Consider the following 18,131-nt stretch of genomic DNA (forward strand, 5'->3'; position numbering starts at 1 on the left):
TAAGTTTACCCTCCTCAGATATGCCTATAAAAATTATATACTCTTTTCTTTTGGAATATCCTTAACCTCTGCCTGAGCGTGTATAGCGGAGCCCTATTATATACAATTTAATTTTTTCCCTGGGGCAAGTGTATACGGTTTAAAGTTTTCAACTAACAGACGGAGTATCGCATATGGAGACGGAACCCTGGGTTGTCATTGCACCCTGCTAATACGCCTATTTTTGCTTGCTAGCAAATGACATACTGAACATGGTATCTTGCTGAGCAGCCATTGGATCGACAGAGTGAGTGACACGCTGAATACGTCACTATATCGCCCCCATTGGATATCCGGACGACACCGGGAACTGGAATTACTGCCGAAGGAGAAGCCTGGCTTGTGGAGCGCTCGATCCGCGATAGTGGACAGGCTGGAGCCTGGGAGAGCACGCTATCCAAGCTGGTGAGAAAAAGTTGTTTATTTACTCCATTATATCATGTGCATTTGGGAAATGCTGTAAGTGAGTGTAACAACAAGTGGCATTATAGAGAAGAGGCTGTTCGTTTATACATTTTGCTTCAGTGACTGTTGGGCTGTTATACTTATTTAATTATCCAGGAAGAATTCTGTCTACTCTTAAACAGACTGTTTACAAGCTAACACGCTGAGGTTATTAGACAGGCATTGGCTTTATCAAGAGGAAACTGGATGACAGTATATAAGTTATAATTGAATACAGATATATATAAATGAACGCAGAGACTTAATAGATATTTTGATATATTCCAGAGGATAATACAAGAAAGTTTGCTATCCGGTTTTAAAGCATAGCGGGCAACTTTTTAAGGACTAGTTGGGACTCTCCCTTTTTGTTTGCAAATTTTGGGTAGCAGGTGGTAAGCTACTCGCGCCAACTAGCCCTGTTATCATGCAGCAAATTCAAGATGAAGCAGTAGTGGTATTTTACTCTCTAAAGAAAGCGGATGAAAGAGATGTGGATAACAAGGAGATTGATCAGATATTTTCACAAGATAGAAAAAACTTTGATTTGCCGATGTTATTTGATGATATGGAATGCTTGTTAATCAGAGAAAAGAAGTTGAAATGGGATATATGGACTCTGGAGAAATATTTGGCCCTAAACATGATACCAAGGGGACTAAGGGTCAATAAATTTCCCACCTTTTATACGGAGGACTCAGAGTTCATAGAACTATGGAACACTGTGCTTAATGATTGTTCTTTCAGATTAATGAAACTATTGATTTCTTATAAGTCTAATTTGTTATCATCCACAAGATCAGAGATAGTGGAAGAACAGTTACTTTTAAACACCTATTCTAGAACAGTGGATTATCCTAATTTTGATAAGGTGTTGCAGCGTACCATATCAGAAGTGACAAGTGAGATAGTTAACATCAAACACACCAAATTTATTAGGGACAAAGCAGACTATGACAGTAATAAAATATATATTTGGAATAAGAGCCAAAGATCTCAATTCAGGAGATCCCAGAATTTCTCGAGAGGAGGTAGACTTAGTAGGGGAAGGAGATCTAGGGGCAGAAGAACAGTTACATTTTCGGAAAGTGAGGCAGAATCTGGTGGGGAAAGCACACAGTCAGAAAATGAGGATGGTAATTTTTCCCAAGAGGTAGTAAATATGAATACCGAATTCAATAGAAATGGGGGTCATATATACCAGCAGAATAGGAGTAGCAGTAGGGCAGGACCAGGGAGAGGTAGAATGATATACAATTCCTCACGATCTAGGGGCCAATCAGGCCAACAGAGAAGGTACCAGCCTACATCTGAGTATTCCTATCCCCCTGCACAACCTGTTACCAATACTGTCCAGAATAGGGATGAAGAGTTAGTTCAGCTGGAGCAGGTTTTTCAGGTGGGCAATAATACAAGGACCCCAACAGGGGAGGTATCCATCCCGTCAGACGAGAGCCCCGTCCAAGTACATACCGTCATAAATTTATCTAACCACATTCTAACTGATTATGAGGAGAGGGTACTGTCACTTGGTCTGGGTTTTGTACCAACAGTTAATTTTAATCTGTTCAAGACAATGTTGGATCTGAATAGATTTATTCGAAATTTAACTCTACGTAAACATTTTTCTGGTACAGACACAGATCAAGAGATAGTGACTACCATTGATACTACAAACCAAAGAGGTGTCCACCAGGAACTTGATTTTTTGGAGACTTGTGATCTCATTACTCTGGGTGAGTTGGAAAGAGAGGGGGTACCAAGATCTGAGGAGTTAAACCCCGAAAGGGTTAAAAGGTACAGAAATCCCTCTACCTTCTACCCCATCCAGAGTAGAGGCAATATCATTGAGACCTTCTATAAGAGGGTGGAGAGAGATTTGAGAAGTCTTACGTTGTCACAAGCAAGTCCTGTGAGGAATATGTCACTAAATGAGAGGAAAGCCCTCAAATCCCTTGAAGAAAATGTAGAGGTGGTCATTAAGCAGGCGGACAAGGGGGGCTCAATAGTCCTCCTTAATAGATCAGACTACATTAAGGAAGCCCTTAGACAGTTGGAAGATGTGGAGAATTATGAACATATGAAAAGGGACCCCACCAATGGATTCCAGAGGGAACTTGTGCACCTTCTGGATGGAGCAGTGGAGGATGGGTTGGTGGACGAGAAGACCTCCAAATATCTCTATGTGGAACATCCGGTCATCCCCCTGTTCCATCACCTCCCGAAGGTGCACAAGTCGCTGGTAAATGTCCAGGGTAGACCCATAGTGAATGGTATAGGGTCTATGCTGGAACATCTTTCGGAGTGGCTCGATGGAGTCCTCCAGTCTCTGGTTAAATCCCTTCCTAGCTATGCTAGGGACTCTAAGCATGTATTGAACTTGGTAGAAAATGTGCCCTGGGAACAGGAATTTGGTTGGCTCTCTGTGGATGTTGTTTCTTTATATTCCACGATACCCCATGAGTGGGGCATGAAAGCAGTGGCATATTTCTTGAAAGAGGAAACAACCCACAGTGACTCATTCAGTAGGTTTGTTCTAGATGTCACTCATTTCCTACTGTCCTACAACTATTTTCGATTTGAGGGGGAATTCTACCTGCAGAGACGTGGGACCGCTATGGGAGCAAAGTTTGCTCCCACCTACGCCAACCTATTCATGAGCGGTCCCACGTCTATGCGGCTGGAAACCCCTTCAGATCAAAAATTAGACTATATATTCGCTATATAGACGATCTCCTATTTATATGGAGGGGAAGTATGGAACAGGCACGAGAGTTTGTTGATTACTTGGAATCAAAGGAAGTAAATTTAAGATTTACATTTGAATACAATAAGACCCAGGTACATTATCTGGATCTTGAACTGACAGGTTGGCCATCTGGTGGGGTCTCCTCACAGGTATACAGGAAGCCGATTTCAGGGAATAGCCTCTTACACGCAAGGAGTTGCCATCCCAAACATATGCCTTACTCGGTGGCCAAAGGCCAGTTTGTTCGTATTAAACGAAATTGTACCATGCCCCAAAGCAATAGAATTCATGCAGATGACTTGGAAAACAACGTGGTTACAACAACGTGGTTACAACAACGTGGTTACAGTAGAAAAGTTATCAAGAGAGCCAGGAATGAAGTAGATCATATGGCACGGGAGAATCTCCTACGGGATAAGCATACTCCACTAAAGGCTAGAGATAACACACTGACCTTTGTGACGGATAATTCAGCCCAGTATACACAGATTTGTGGTATAATTCGTAATCATTTTCAACTTTTGGTAGCTGATGATGCACTTATGGAAACAGTCGCGAGGGGGTGCAGGTTTTCCTATAGGAGGAACAAAACTATAGGTAACCATGTATCCCCTTTTCAACTGAAAAAAACAAGTTCTGAGATGGGAGCATCCTCATCTTAGCTTAATTACAAGGGAACATACAAGTGTGGATATTCAGAGTGTAAGGCGTGTGAACATGTTCAAGTGGGCACTTCCTTTACTTCTACAGTTACAGGAGAAACTTTTGACATTTCGTCATGTGTTAACTGCAGATCTACATATTGTATTTATCTCTTGTGGTGTACAGTGTGTAATCTGCAATATGTGGGATTGACCACTAGGGACGTCCTCTCCAGAATCCGAGAGCATCTGTCCACAATACGGGTAGGTAAGAGCAGTACCACATTGGTAACCCATTTTGTACAGAAACACGACAAAGATTGTCATTCACTTAAATGGATGATAATCGAAAAAGTTCAACATCAAAAGAGAGGAGGGGACCGTTTTGAGGTCTTGTCAAGACAAGAAATGTATTGGATTTTTAGGCTCCAAACCAAGAGACCTTGGGGCCTAAATTCGGAATACGATTTCATTAATTACTGGTCTTGAGCTTTTGAATTGAACTTCTGTGTCAGTCTGAATCTTTAAATTAGGATGATTAACTTGGTCCTGTGGGATGAGAGTTATATTTCAAACTTACTAGCTCTTGTATGAACCCATTAACCCATTTCAGTGTATTGTCCTCTAGTCATAGGCTCGATTATAGCTATTGATGATATTCCCATACTTAGAGGATTAGCCAGGTGTTGGGGAATATTAATGTAAGTTTTAGGGGTTCCTTTTTAATTTTTAATTTAAATGAAACAAATCAAGCCTAACAATTATATTGGAAATTCCTCTAGTCATAGGCTCATTCGTAATTATTAAAGATACCCCCACTACAGTAACAACCAAATCTACCCAACTAGGATTAGCTATGGTAATAACTGCATCCCCCTGATCTGGGATAATTTGGGAGCTGAAATCTTTACCTTTATGACTGATTATTATCATGACTAACAACATAAGTGCTAGTTCCAGCCTTAGACTTAATCATAGCAGCATACATATCAATCAACATGCTCCTGATTTGGGCCTGGTTACTTGATATTTTACTTTTCCAGGGGCTTTGATTATTATTATTTCATTTTAAGTTTGAGAAAATTGCTCTTGTCATAGGCTCATGAAGACCTTATGTCATTTGGGGAAAGCTATGTGGTGTTTGATCCATCTGTATTTAATGCATAGTTTGTTTTGGTGCTATTACATATTAGTTTTTCTAATTAGAGAACTCCATCCAAGTGCATTTTATTTATTAACAGTACATTGGGATCGTTTGAAATGCAAATTTACTTAACTAATATTCTTGTGAAAATATTACTGTTGTTAAAGGTTTTGATATAAGAATCAATCTTTGCCCCCAATTGGTCATTCAATGTAATTATAAGGGATGATTTGATGATACTATTTATCTAAAACAAAGTACAACATCATTTTAGTTACTGGAGGTGATATACCTTTAAATTACAATTAAATGACCAACCAATTACATTTGAACACTGGGTATTTAAACCAGAGTTTCACTAGCTGTTTTATGGACTATGAGTACGGCTCTCCTAGCCGAAACGCGTTAGTCTGCTTTTTTGGGGGTTCCCCCACATTTTCTCTCTCTTTTTGTATTAATATTTTTTAAAGGAATACCAATAAAGTGCAATTTTATACTAATCAATTTTCGGGTGCCTGGCATGTTCCTTCCTTTTTTGTTTGACCAGAAAAATATATTGTCCAACAAATGAAGAAAAGATAATTGAGATTAATACCAGTTAACTTACTTATTCACACTGGAGGTGGTGACACAGTAATGAGCTACTAGCGAGGTATACGGCTTTGTGTTATCATAAGGTAGTTAGACAGAACCCCAGAGTTTGTGAGGTGTAACTTTTTAAATAGTATAATCATATAAACATGAGCTACACACTAACCTGTGTCTGCTGAGTAACCATCTGATAAATATAGCTGTTATTTACATGAGACAAAATGATATAAACATGAGCTACTCACTAACCTGTGTCTGCTGTGTAACCATCTGATAAATATAACTGTTATTTACATGAGACAAAATGATATAAACCCGAGCTACTCACTAACCTGTGTCTGCTGTGTAACCATCTGATAAATATAACTGTTATTTACATGACACAAAATGATATAAACCTGAGTTACTCACTAACCTGTGTCTGCTGTGTAACCATCTGATAAATATAACTGTTATTTACATGACACAAAATGATATAAACCTGAGCTACACACTCACCTGTGTCTGCTGTGTAACCATCTGATAAATATAACTGTTATTTACATGACACAAAATGATATAAACCTGAGCTACACACTCACCTGTGTCTGCTGTGTAACCATCTGATAAATATAACTGTTATTTACATGACACAAAATGTTATAAACCTGAGCTGCTCATTAACCTGTGTCTGCTGTGTAACCATCTGATAAATATAACTGTTATTTACATGACACAAAATGCTATAAACCTGAGCTACACACTAACCTGTGTCTGCTGTGTAACCATCTGAGAAAATATAACTTATTTACATGAGACAAAATGTCACCATCACATCATCTTCCCTTTACTTAATCAGTGCTAATCACCTGTAGCCGTATTTATAGGAACTTTATCCTCCTCAGTCTTCACCTGATCACACACATTCGGTTCTCCTCCGTGCTCAACTGCTGAGCCATCTGTAGGCGTCACATCAGTATGGCCTGTACAGTGAGAATATACGTGTGTGTGTGTGTAAGTAGTTTGTACCCTACATCCCTCAGACACAACATTTGTACACACTAACCACATGTACCTTACACATACTCACTTGCCTGTAACCTGTGTACTACACACACACACACACAACATACATGTACACTTACCTGTAATTCTCATGCATCAGAAACACACATGCATATACGCATGTAACATGTACACGCTCACATGAAACAGGTGTAAATCAGACACAACACATATGCACACTCCCCTGTAACCCAAGTATCATAGATACAACACATGAGACAAAATGAAGTAATCATAGACTTTTTCAGTTACTTAATATGCACTAATCACCTGTAGCCATATTTATAGCTACTTCCTTCTCCTCAGTCTTCACCTGATCATGTACATACGGTTCTCCTCTGTGTTCAACCGCTAAGCCATCTGTAGATGTCACATCAGTACGGCCTGTACAGTGAGAATATTTGTTAAATATAAAACTTACATCAAGTTACTATTTACAAAATTAGCAACAATTTACATTACAAAGCACTTTCTGCACATTTATATAAACATGACAATCTCATCTGATATCTGTTAAATGTCACTTGCTTGGGGCGGAGCAAGCCGGGCATCTGAGCGGTCGCATCTTGAGAGAGCTCTGCTCATAAACTTACTATATCTAATAGCTAAACCGCTCAGTATTGCCCCAAAACTCGCAAAATCCACAAAACTAGCCTCTAAAGCCATAGAGGTCTGATCTACAAGACTTGGTAGAGCTGCGAAACCTCAGAGTTCTCACACGGAGCTTCCTTCTATCTTCAACCCACACTGCCTGTAAGAGGAGCGGCCATCTTGCTGACTATATAGAACTTATTACCCCAACTAAGCAACTCGAGATATAAGCCTTCAGTTCATGTACTCCGCTTGACCCACATCCTCTCCCGGTCCTATATACACCGGCTGATCATAAGGATTGTACTTTCAAGTTTTACAAGGGGACGCAACACCGCATTAGTAACCAGCGCACTATACCCTATGATGACAGCCTCTATGGTAGCCTTGTTGCGACTACTTACAGATAAAATGGAGAGACAGTTTGACTCCCTCCTGAACGTCTTACATGAGGAACGAGATCTCCCACCCGCAGGAAGCACGGAGTATCTATTGTCACAGGCCTCCTCTAAATTGCAGGATAGAATGGCAGAGGATGAGCTTGCGCTGAGAGACATGAAAGCACTCACTACCACAGACGAATGGCAGACTAGCCCCGGTCTGCACAACCGGGTGAGAAATCACTCTGATCTGAAATCAGACTCGAGCGATGGAGGGGACTTTCTCATAGTCTCTATAGAGCCTTCATCTGGCCTCCCGGCTGGGGGATTCCAGATCCCGTCCACAAGCAAGCTACACCCTAAAGCTCATATACCTCTAGACGCAATCCCTGAGCTCTCTGGAAGCTACTCAAACGTCTGTGCAGATAGATGCAGTGTCTGGCTCACGGAGACAGAATCTAGCCGACTCCACCGCAGCTCTCTAGCTTTGCCCCCTTTAAGCCCAACCACGCTTGTTCTACTACCATACAAGTTTCGGTCAGTGATGGGGCAGCTGTGGCGTCTTAAGACCCTCATGGTGGCTATACAGTTTTCAGTTGTTTTTATGGCCCTAAGGTTTCAGGGAAATTTCCTTGCTCCAGAGATGACCGGAACTCTCCTAACTCTGTTCTACCGCAGGCTGGGCATCGGATAATTGACCTCATCTCTCAAAAATAGACCGTTGTCTGAGACTTAACTCTCCACTCTCCCACTTTTTAATATTTACAGAGAAACCATGCCCAGTCCTCTAAACGTTCTATCAGTCCTATTAGCTTTTCTAGTTTAGCAGAATTCTAATCAATTATGTTTTATGGTATATAGAAGCACCCTCTTTATGCAACTGTATTGTGCTTTATCCTGCATTTGTTCACACATTAGATCTCATTAATTTATTCTCTAAAATGAAAAGGTCACTGGACACTGAATATCTGTTATATCTATGAGAGGCTTGTTGTTATGTTTTACGTTCCTCCATTTTTTATTTTTATTTTTTTTTGTGACGCACTGTATAAAATATCTTTCTAGCTTACAGGCAGTGACACCACTTCCTATCATTTAGCCCATAGTTCATAGCGCTATCACACCCTTGCTGCTGAGAAATTTATCTTTCTGCAAGCTACACAGTGTACTCTGAATTTTCTATTATGCTAAGTTAAGTTGGGAGAATGTTGTTGTTAGACATTGATGTGCCCTCCCATATATTTATACAAGGAAGTTGGAGGGTCTTGTGTTATCCATATCTTATGTTCCTCTCTCCTTCATTCCTGTCCCCCTCAGAGTTAAATCACTTAGGTTTATCACACATAATAATAAAAACAGCAGAGCGAATCCAAATGCAGTTAAACCATGCAGCCAACAAAACAACATTATCAGAGGACCATTACTAGCTGAACTCTGCAGGTTATTACTACTTATCTTAAGCATCTCATACTGACATATACTGTTCTCCAGATTATAGCGCAGCGCCACTCTCTATAGTCGTCTCCTGGATATATCTCTTTACTTATATGAGTTTGGGGTAACTTTAAGATGACTTTTCATTTCAGAGACGTACTTTCAATCTATAGTAATGTTTTATGTACACGTATGGAGGGGTGTGGTCGGGCTGTGTCAACTGGGAGGGCATGGTCCGGCATATACACTTCTATTTCTATTTTTTATAATTAATTCACTTCAGACATGAAAGCTTTAAACGCGAGGCGTTGGACATAAGTTCGGTCATAACTTAAGAGATAATTTAACTATATTATTTTCGAGAGCATATGTAGTAACTGACAGTATGTATGGTGATATACCGTTGCTTATATACTCTATAACGGCCCCATTCTCTAGCTACATAGCCTGTATGTTTATTTTTCATCAGAACTCTACTGTATTTGAACCTCCTGATTCAAGACCTCAGGATCCCACACTTGTTGAAATTGTATATCTGCTAGTTTTATAGGTATCCGTACTGAACCATACTGCAGTCTTACTAGAATGAGCTCCACCCCCCATACTTTCTCCTCCCCTTTCCCTCCCCCCTCCCAATATTCGAGTGGCTCTTGTCCACTGTAATCCCTCTTCCTTCCACTGTTCCATGACCTACTCGTGGTCATATTAAAAGCTAACTCCCCACATTATCACAGAAACACGCATCTTATACACCCTAGAGAAGTGGAGATCAGAATACAATTATCAAAATATAAAATGAAGTTCCCTTTCAGTCTGCCCAGCCGTATATATCTGACACCTACCTTGACACAACACAGGTTTCTACATGTTTGAGCTAGTCTTATTATATTATCATGGTTATATATATTTCTCTGAGCCCTTAAACAGTCTGACTTAACTTGATATATAGGCCAACTATCTCTTCACTAGCCTAACAGATATAATTGGTGTCACAACCCTGATATTGTATCCTTGTGTTAATATGATGATTGGGCAGCTGTTGTATCTGCACTCTTTGTACCTTTTGAAACTTCAATAAAAAATCTTTTTAAAAAAAAAAATGTCACTTGCTTGTAGTCAGTGTCACATTATGCATAGCTCTGTTAGCTTCTGCTAGTCTGTCATTTTCAATTACAATTTTTACCTTCATATATCAGGGCCTGACAAGTTTAAAATTATAGCAGCCAAATATATAGTAGCCAGAAATGTTTTTATTTCTTATTGTGTGTAGAAGATAAAAATGAAATATAATATAAAAAATATTATTTATTAGCTTCAGCATTAATATTAAAGCATATGTATATATAGGAAAGAGAGTACAACAAAATTGTAGATGTGTGGTTCTGAGCTTAGCAAATCTCTGTACAAGAACAGAACAGGGCATTATCCAGAGCACATTTTGTAAGGAGTGTCTAGCACCGTGGCACCTGGGTTACTTGAGCCATGCTCTACCCTTAGTACAGGGGACAATGCATTAGCTAACTTGCACATCTATATCATGTTATGTTACAATCTCCTCAATGTGTTTAATGTCTTTAAAAGGAGACTAAACACCTATTGCTTTTGTGTAAAGTTGTGTTTTGTCCCATGGTCCCTAGAGAGGCTAAACAGCAAATTGCTGCAAATCAGACAGCTGGTTTAGGTGATTTGCATGTTACAGATTTTGCTTTTTGACCTCTCCTGGGAGCGTAGAGCAAACACAATCTTTACACAAACACAAGAGATATATAATGTCCTTTTAAATGACATGAAAAGTGGCAACATAAATAATGACAGTGTATTATAAAGCTTATGTACTGCACATAATGTTCCTTTGACCATTCTTTATAAAATAACATGTTTATCTGCCTCTGTTTCCTATAATTTTACTTTTTATCGTGATCGGATAATTTATGAGAATTTTCTGGCAAACCTGTGACACTGCAGCAGTGTGATTTATTCTAAATACAGAGACTGATACTGAGTGTGCACGTGGTGCTGAGAGTGTGCATTAGGGTTGCCACCTCAGCCATGTTTTCCTGGACACTTATGAGTTACACATGCTACAGGGTGTGCAGAGAGGAGCATGTATTGTGTTTCTGGACAGCACTATTCATATTCATCCCTGCACACCCTGCAGCATGTTTAACTTATAAGTGTTCTGTATTTTAAGGGACGGGTGGCAACCCTAGTGTGCATGTGGTGCTGAGTTCATTATTAACAAGCTTAATATAAGCTGCTGTTCAGTAGTAGAGTCTGTAAAGCGACAGCACACTACTGATTGTTATGTCCCTTTAAGACAATCAGATTACTGAGGTTTCTGGTTCGTTATTGTAAATATCCAAATCTGATGACAAAACCAGGTGACATGCACGTGACGTCCTGCTTACCTCTGTGTGTATCAGGAAGCTCTGAGGTTTGGTTCTCGGTCTTGTCAGACATTGTCTTGTTCAGCAACTGAATTTGTCAGATATAATTATAATGTTTCTGCTTTACTGGCAAACGCAGTGATCTGTATTGTACGTGATCTTAACAGTAACAGGAGCCTAAACACAGAGAGAGAGAGAGGGTTTTTAGTACATTTCATTGCCATAGGGGAAAATATGTATTATGGGTGAGCAACACCCATATCTGAGATTTATTTTGTGAGTTACCCGCACAAGTTATACTGTTTTTTTGTTGTTTGTTTTTTTTTTTTTTTCAAAGAGCTTTATTGGGAAATTTGATGATTTACAGCAAGTATGAAATCAACACATTATACAATACATGGCATATAGAAGTTTGCTGCATATTTACTGATTATGAGATACAACTGTATACTTTTGTTGTGTTCCCACTTATCCCACAGGTCAAAGTTATTATTAATCTACATGATAAGTTTAAGAAAAAGTAGCTTAAAACTCAATAAGATGTCGGTTGAGTAGGACAAGTGGGCTACGCTGATTGAACGCTCTATCCATACCCCAGCTGGGGAACCCACTCTTGGCTCCCGCAACTAAGAAGAAAACCATATATGCTGATGTTGGGGTTAACCAACTTATAACTAGTATGTAACGTTAAACACTAAACACTAAACCTACAACATACAAACCATTAAGCATTGTAAGGGATTTGCTTGTATACCTTGTTGGAAAAGCAATTCTGTTTTTGTATGGTGGCTGCTTGCCTGCAAAGTGAGGGGCAATGAGAAGCTAATCTGTGACTATACAGTGTTTATCATGGCTAAAATAAAAAATTAATCATTTGTCATGCTATAATAATACAGTTTTGCCCCCGATTTTTGTCCGGGTATACAGTGGCCTCCATCGATTGCTCTCTTCTGGGTTATGTAGTTCAAAGCAATATCATATTGAACATTGTCAAAGAGAAATGTACCTGTACATCTATAAGTGCCCTAAGCAGTCCTGTTTATATATTATAAATGCAGTATTTTCCTCAAGTTACACATGGTATACATATATATGACAGTTGCACTATGGTATGATGCTTGCTAGAGACAGTAGGAATACATGAAGAAAATAAAACTGAGCAACTAAGTATCTCTATAACATGAAGTTAAATGTCCCCTTAATAGTCTAGATAGATGTTTGTTACATGAGGCAGAAATATCGGGTCTCCGCTGATCTTTTAGTCCCAGGTTTAAGTTTGCATATACCATAGCGCTTCTCAGACATAATTCTGGGTGCCGCGTGGGGCATACACACTTATCAATAACTTGCCGAACATATGATAGGGGGCTAAAAAACATTGCATACTACGGTTAAACATAGATATCTTAAGATTACTAACATGCACCACACTTAACTTTACCGAAAATTTTAACTACGCACAATCCCCGGGTTCTCACTGCCAGCAGAAATATAACAGGTATGTCCAATGTCAATGTAGATAAAGGTTTTCTCATTAACCTGCTTCAAATCTGGAGGCTGTTTGGGTAGCTAAGTCAGGTGGAAACAATGGGCTCCTGAACACAACAATTTGTGGATCACTTCCAATGACTGAATCTGCTAGTGCGCTCCTGGAGGAAAGCCCAAGCGCTGTCAGTCCTTTGCTACGTGGAACTAAGTAGCCGCTGTTCTTTGCAAGGAGGATTCCCGGCAGGGGTGGCTGCACTGTGCTCTCTATACCACGGGTAATTGTTTTAGGGGCATTTTCCACCATTTTGTTATGATGTGGAGCTGCGAGTTCCGGATGTTTGTGTAGCCATGTGAATTTCATGAAGCCAAGATCGCGGTGTGCATTCTGAGGATCTTTGGCTGATCTGCGAACCTCCGGTTTATCTGTGAAAGCGTGTGAGGAACAGTGGGCCTCCTCCAGGGCTAGTTGTTGTTTCCACTCGCCATTCAAAAAGTCCGGTTCAGGCTCTGCTGTGGGCAAGTGCTCCGGTGTTGATTGAAAGCTTTCTATAAGGGCTATGGGCAGAGATCTCTCATATAGTTTGGTTAGTAAGGCCTCCAATTTGGCGAAGCGTTGTTCTAAGTGCTGCTCTAGTTCAATCTCCCATGCAGTCGCCATCTTGAGAGAATCTGCCGGCAGAGGTGTTAAAGGATATAGGTATGTTAGGCTGCTTGTGTAACGGTAAAATAGTAAACTGTCTGTTGCTAGTAAGAAGGCTCAGTAAGACAGGTATCAGCTGTCAGCACTGGTAACCCGGCAAATCCGGGGGGGGGGGTCGCTGCCTAAAAATGGGCCGCCGCCTTAGGCCTTATATTTCCGTTCTGTGGTTCCAATTTCATAGATACAGCAGCATAAAACTGACATGTAGCCACAGATTGCTTTGTAGTTGTTGTTTGATGTCTGATATACAGAGATGTGCTGTCTTTTAGCTCAATAATCGGCGGATTAAAGAGGATTCTTGCAGAGCTCACAGAAAATGCGTCCTGTCAGGTACACTGTTCGGACACGCCCCCCCTGTTGTTTGTTTTTTTAAAAGTAAACCAAACAATTTTAAAACATATTTTAGTTTACAGAAATACCCTAATTTTAAAAGTCATCATATTAAATACAATTTCCATAACATACATATTATATTATAGAGAGGTTCCATTTGCCTCACATACATTCCCAGTATCTTATATAGAGATAAATAATATTTTAGAGAGGATCCCTCTACATATTAGATAAAGGATCCATGTTACTCACACAAACACAGCCCTTCCCTAGAACCTTATACTAAGACATAACATATAGAGAGTTACAATCTGTTACATACACACACAGCACTGTATATACAGAGATATAAACCAATAGAGAGGTACCATCTTACACACACCACCTTATAGACAGAAATATAATACTATAGAAAGGTACCCTCTGTTACACATACAGCCTTTTGTACATAGACATATAACACTACAGAGAAAGTACCATCTAACTTTAGTTTACATAAATATATCATACCAAATGCAAAAAAAGTTAGATTTTGTATCATTTTCTATAACATACATATTGTATTGCATAGAGGTTTCCTCTGCCTAACACACACAGCTCCCTCCCTAGTACACTATATACATATATAAAGAGATTCTCTCTGTCTTACACACACATAGCCTCTCCGGTACCTTATACACAGATATATAAGATTATAGAGAGGTTCCCTTTGTCTCGCACAGATAGACACCCTTTAGTGCCGTATATACAGATATATAAAATTATAGAGAGGTTCCCCCAGACTCACGCAGACAGCCCCCCTTCCATCTGTCTCACACACAACCTCCTTCTAAGTACCTTATACCGGTATACCCCGCTCATACAGCGGGTTACGGACCGGAGCCTCGCTGTAAAGCGAATCGCTGTAAAGTGAAGTGATGTAAAGTGAGGTATACCTGTATATAGATATAGAATGTTATAGAGATGTTCCCTCTGTTTCACACATACAGCCACTTGCCCAAATCCTTAAATAAATATATACAATGTTATAGAAATATCCCCTCTGTTTCACACACACCGCCCTCCTAGTCACTTATATTGAGATATTTAATATTATAGAGGATCCGGTCTCATAGACACATAGCCCCCTCTCTAGAAAATTATACAACATATAACACTATAGTATAGAGAGGTATCATCTTCCTCACACCACCTCTCCTGAGCATCTTATACAAAAGCACATAACACTACAGATCAGTCTCACACTCACTCCACCTGTCCCCAGCACCTTATACACAAGCACATAACACTACATATCAGTCTCACACTCACACCACCTCTCCCCAGCATCTTATACACAGGTATATAACACTACAGAACTGTCTCACACTCACACCACCTTTCCCCAGCACCTTATACACAAGCACATAACACTACAGATCAGTCTCACACTCACTCCACCTGTCCCCAGCATCTTATACACAGGCATATAACACTACAGATATGTCTCACACTCACACCACCTCTCCCCAGCATCTTATACACAGGCACATAACACTACAGATCTGTCTCACACTCACTCCACCTCTTCCCAGCACCTTATACACAGGTATATAACACTACAGATCTGTCTCACACTCACTCAACCTGTCCCCAGCACCTTATACACAGGCACATAACACTACAAAAGCTACACAATCATATCAAACAGTAACTTACACATATTACACACATGACACAATTATACACAGTCTGCGCATCGTGTACTTACCTCACTATACATAAAGTAGCAATTAGGTGCTGAGTCAATATCTCCACCCCCTTGTGTTTCCTGATAGTGTAGCAGCTTTTTCCCTTCCCGCAGAAGGACCAACTATGTCACAAGTCACATGTCTGATGTGACCACACGGGAAAGAGATTTACCGGAAGTAGCTGTTCAGGGCTGCAGGCATCTCTAATGCAGCTTCCTGTAGTTGTGTCTGCCATTTGATCGCTGCTGTCATACGGAACAAACTGCTGCTGTCTCAGCACTTTATATGGCGGTTTCATGTAGGTAACGATCTAATTGATGTGTCTGTGTATCACAAAGAACGTCTCTTAATAGTAAATAGCTCTGTATAAGCTACTGCAGAGGATTGTGTGTGTTCGAGGCAGAGGAACCCATAATAGTATATATCTGTATATAAGGTACTGGGGTTGAGTGTTAGAGGCAGAGTAATCCTTGCTTTAATATTATATACCTGTATATAAGGTACTGGGGATGGGGCTGCGTGTGAGAGACAGAGGGACCATCTCTGTAATATTATTTACCTGTATATTAGGTGCTGGGGGGGAGACAGAGTGAGCCTCTCTATTATATTATCTATTATATATATCTTTATATAATGTATTGGGGAGGGGGCTGTGTGTGTGGCAGAGGGAACAGTCTTTATTATGAGGTGTGTGTATATGAATGCATACATATATGTGAAGTGTATATGTGAGTTTGTACAGTATAGATATGTGTGGGATATCCGTGTATGCATAGGTCAGTGTGTGTATAAGTATATGTATGGCTATTATTCTTATATGTGTAATTTCTGTATGTGCTACTGCTGCAGGTCTCAGTGTTACACAATATCACTGACCATGAACAAGATGAAGAAGAAGCTGCCTGAGCGGATCCTAAATCACATCCTGGAGATTCTCTACCTGCTGACGGGAGAGGTGAGAAAACATCATAACAACACCATGGTAACCTCCTGCAGTGAATATGTGTATTAGTTGCTTAGCAACAAGAAGTGATAGATGCTCAGAGGGAAAGAAGAAGCCAATGTTTTAGGTGTTTTTGCCATTTTAAAAGTGTAGAATTGTTCTTGGAATATTCTGTTGTAGAAATTCACCCGATGAGACAGTTTGTGTTATTTGTTCCATCATCCCCATACACTGGCCAGCAATAGGCACCTTATAAAGTGATGTCAGGCTTAGGCTAACAAAGAATAAACTGTTATTTATATCATATCAACAAGTAGTAATCTGTACAGAAGAGGAAGTGCTATTGTATACAATGTCCCTAAGCATGTGTACATAATATGCCATATATAGATCATTCCTGTACGTACACCTGCTAGCTGGTTAGTCTACTCACATCCTGGTAATTTCATTGTGAATGTTACCTGGATATCCTATCATTTATCTCAATATAATGTATGTGGGGTTTTTTTTGTGTTTGTTTTTTTCAACTGCACGCAAAGATACTGGAAAGTATCTTGCAGGATCCAAAAACTGACCTTGCAACATATTAGACAGTGATTGATTGATCAGTGCAGGAGCTTAGTTATATTTTCACTTAATTGCTCACAGCAAAGGGGATATTAAAAAAGCTTCTTAAGGGTTTTGCCCCTGGACTGCAAATCAGTGTGAATGTTAGAAACAAAATGACCATTTAAATGCTTATAAAATGTATTTTGCATGCGCATCTTTTCCAATGAGGCTATTAATTGCTGATAAATACTGTGCATATGTAAAACTTTTATTGTGTTCACAGATATTTTGCAAACAGTAAATAAATGCTAGACATCATGATGTATTCTATGCAACGTTTAGCCTTAGAATACTATGTATATGCATCTTTACAATTATATTAGTTTAAATATTGAACATATATGTCTAAAGGTTTAATTTCTATAAATTACTTTAGGTTCTATAAAGTAATGGACGCCATCATGTTTAATACAGATATCGTATTATCTCTTTTTGTGTAAATAAAGCTAGAAAACTTTTTAGAGGGTGCACTACACGGCTGATTTTACTGACCACCCTGCTAAAATTATAACCAATATTAAAGGGACAGTCAACACCAGAATTTTTGTTGTATATAAAAATAGACAATCCCTTTATTACCCATTCTCCAGTTTTGCATAACCAACACAGTTATAATAATACACGTTTTGCATGTGATTAACTTGTATCTAAGCATCTTCTGACATCCCCCTGATCTCATGACATTTTATTTATTATCTATTGACTTTTATATTAGCCAATTAGTGCAGTGTCTGCCACAAGCAACGGGCATGATCAAAATTGTATCTATATGGCGTACATGAACTAGCTCTCCCCTGTTGTGGAAAAGCAAATAAAAAAGCATGTGATAAGAGGCAGCCTTTAAGGGCTTAGACATTATCACATGAGCCTTCCTAAGTTTAGCT

General features: G+C 39.5%; 2 protein-coding genes across 2 annotated transcripts in view; one reads left to right on the forward strand and one right to left on the reverse strand.

The window, feature by feature from the left end:
- The window catches only part of LOC128657290 (zinc finger protein 585A-like), a 267,903-nt gene that overhangs the window by 170,160 nt on the left and 79,612 nt on the right, over positions 1-18,131 (forward strand). The gene's annotated exons all lie outside the window — the stretch shown is intronic.
- Positions 1-18,131, reverse strand: part of LOC128657292 (gastrula zinc finger protein XlCGF26.1-like) — a 486,783-nt gene that overhangs the window by 165,049 nt on the left and 303,603 nt on the right. The window lies entirely within an intron of this gene.

This window comes from Bombina bombina, chromosome 4, assembly GCF_027579735.1.
Source record: "Bombina bombina isolate aBomBom1 chromosome 4, aBomBom1.pri, whole genome shotgun sequence".
In the NCBI taxonomy this organism is placed as follows: Eukaryota; Metazoa; Chordata; class Amphibia; order Anura; family Bombinatoridae; genus Bombina; species Bombina bombina.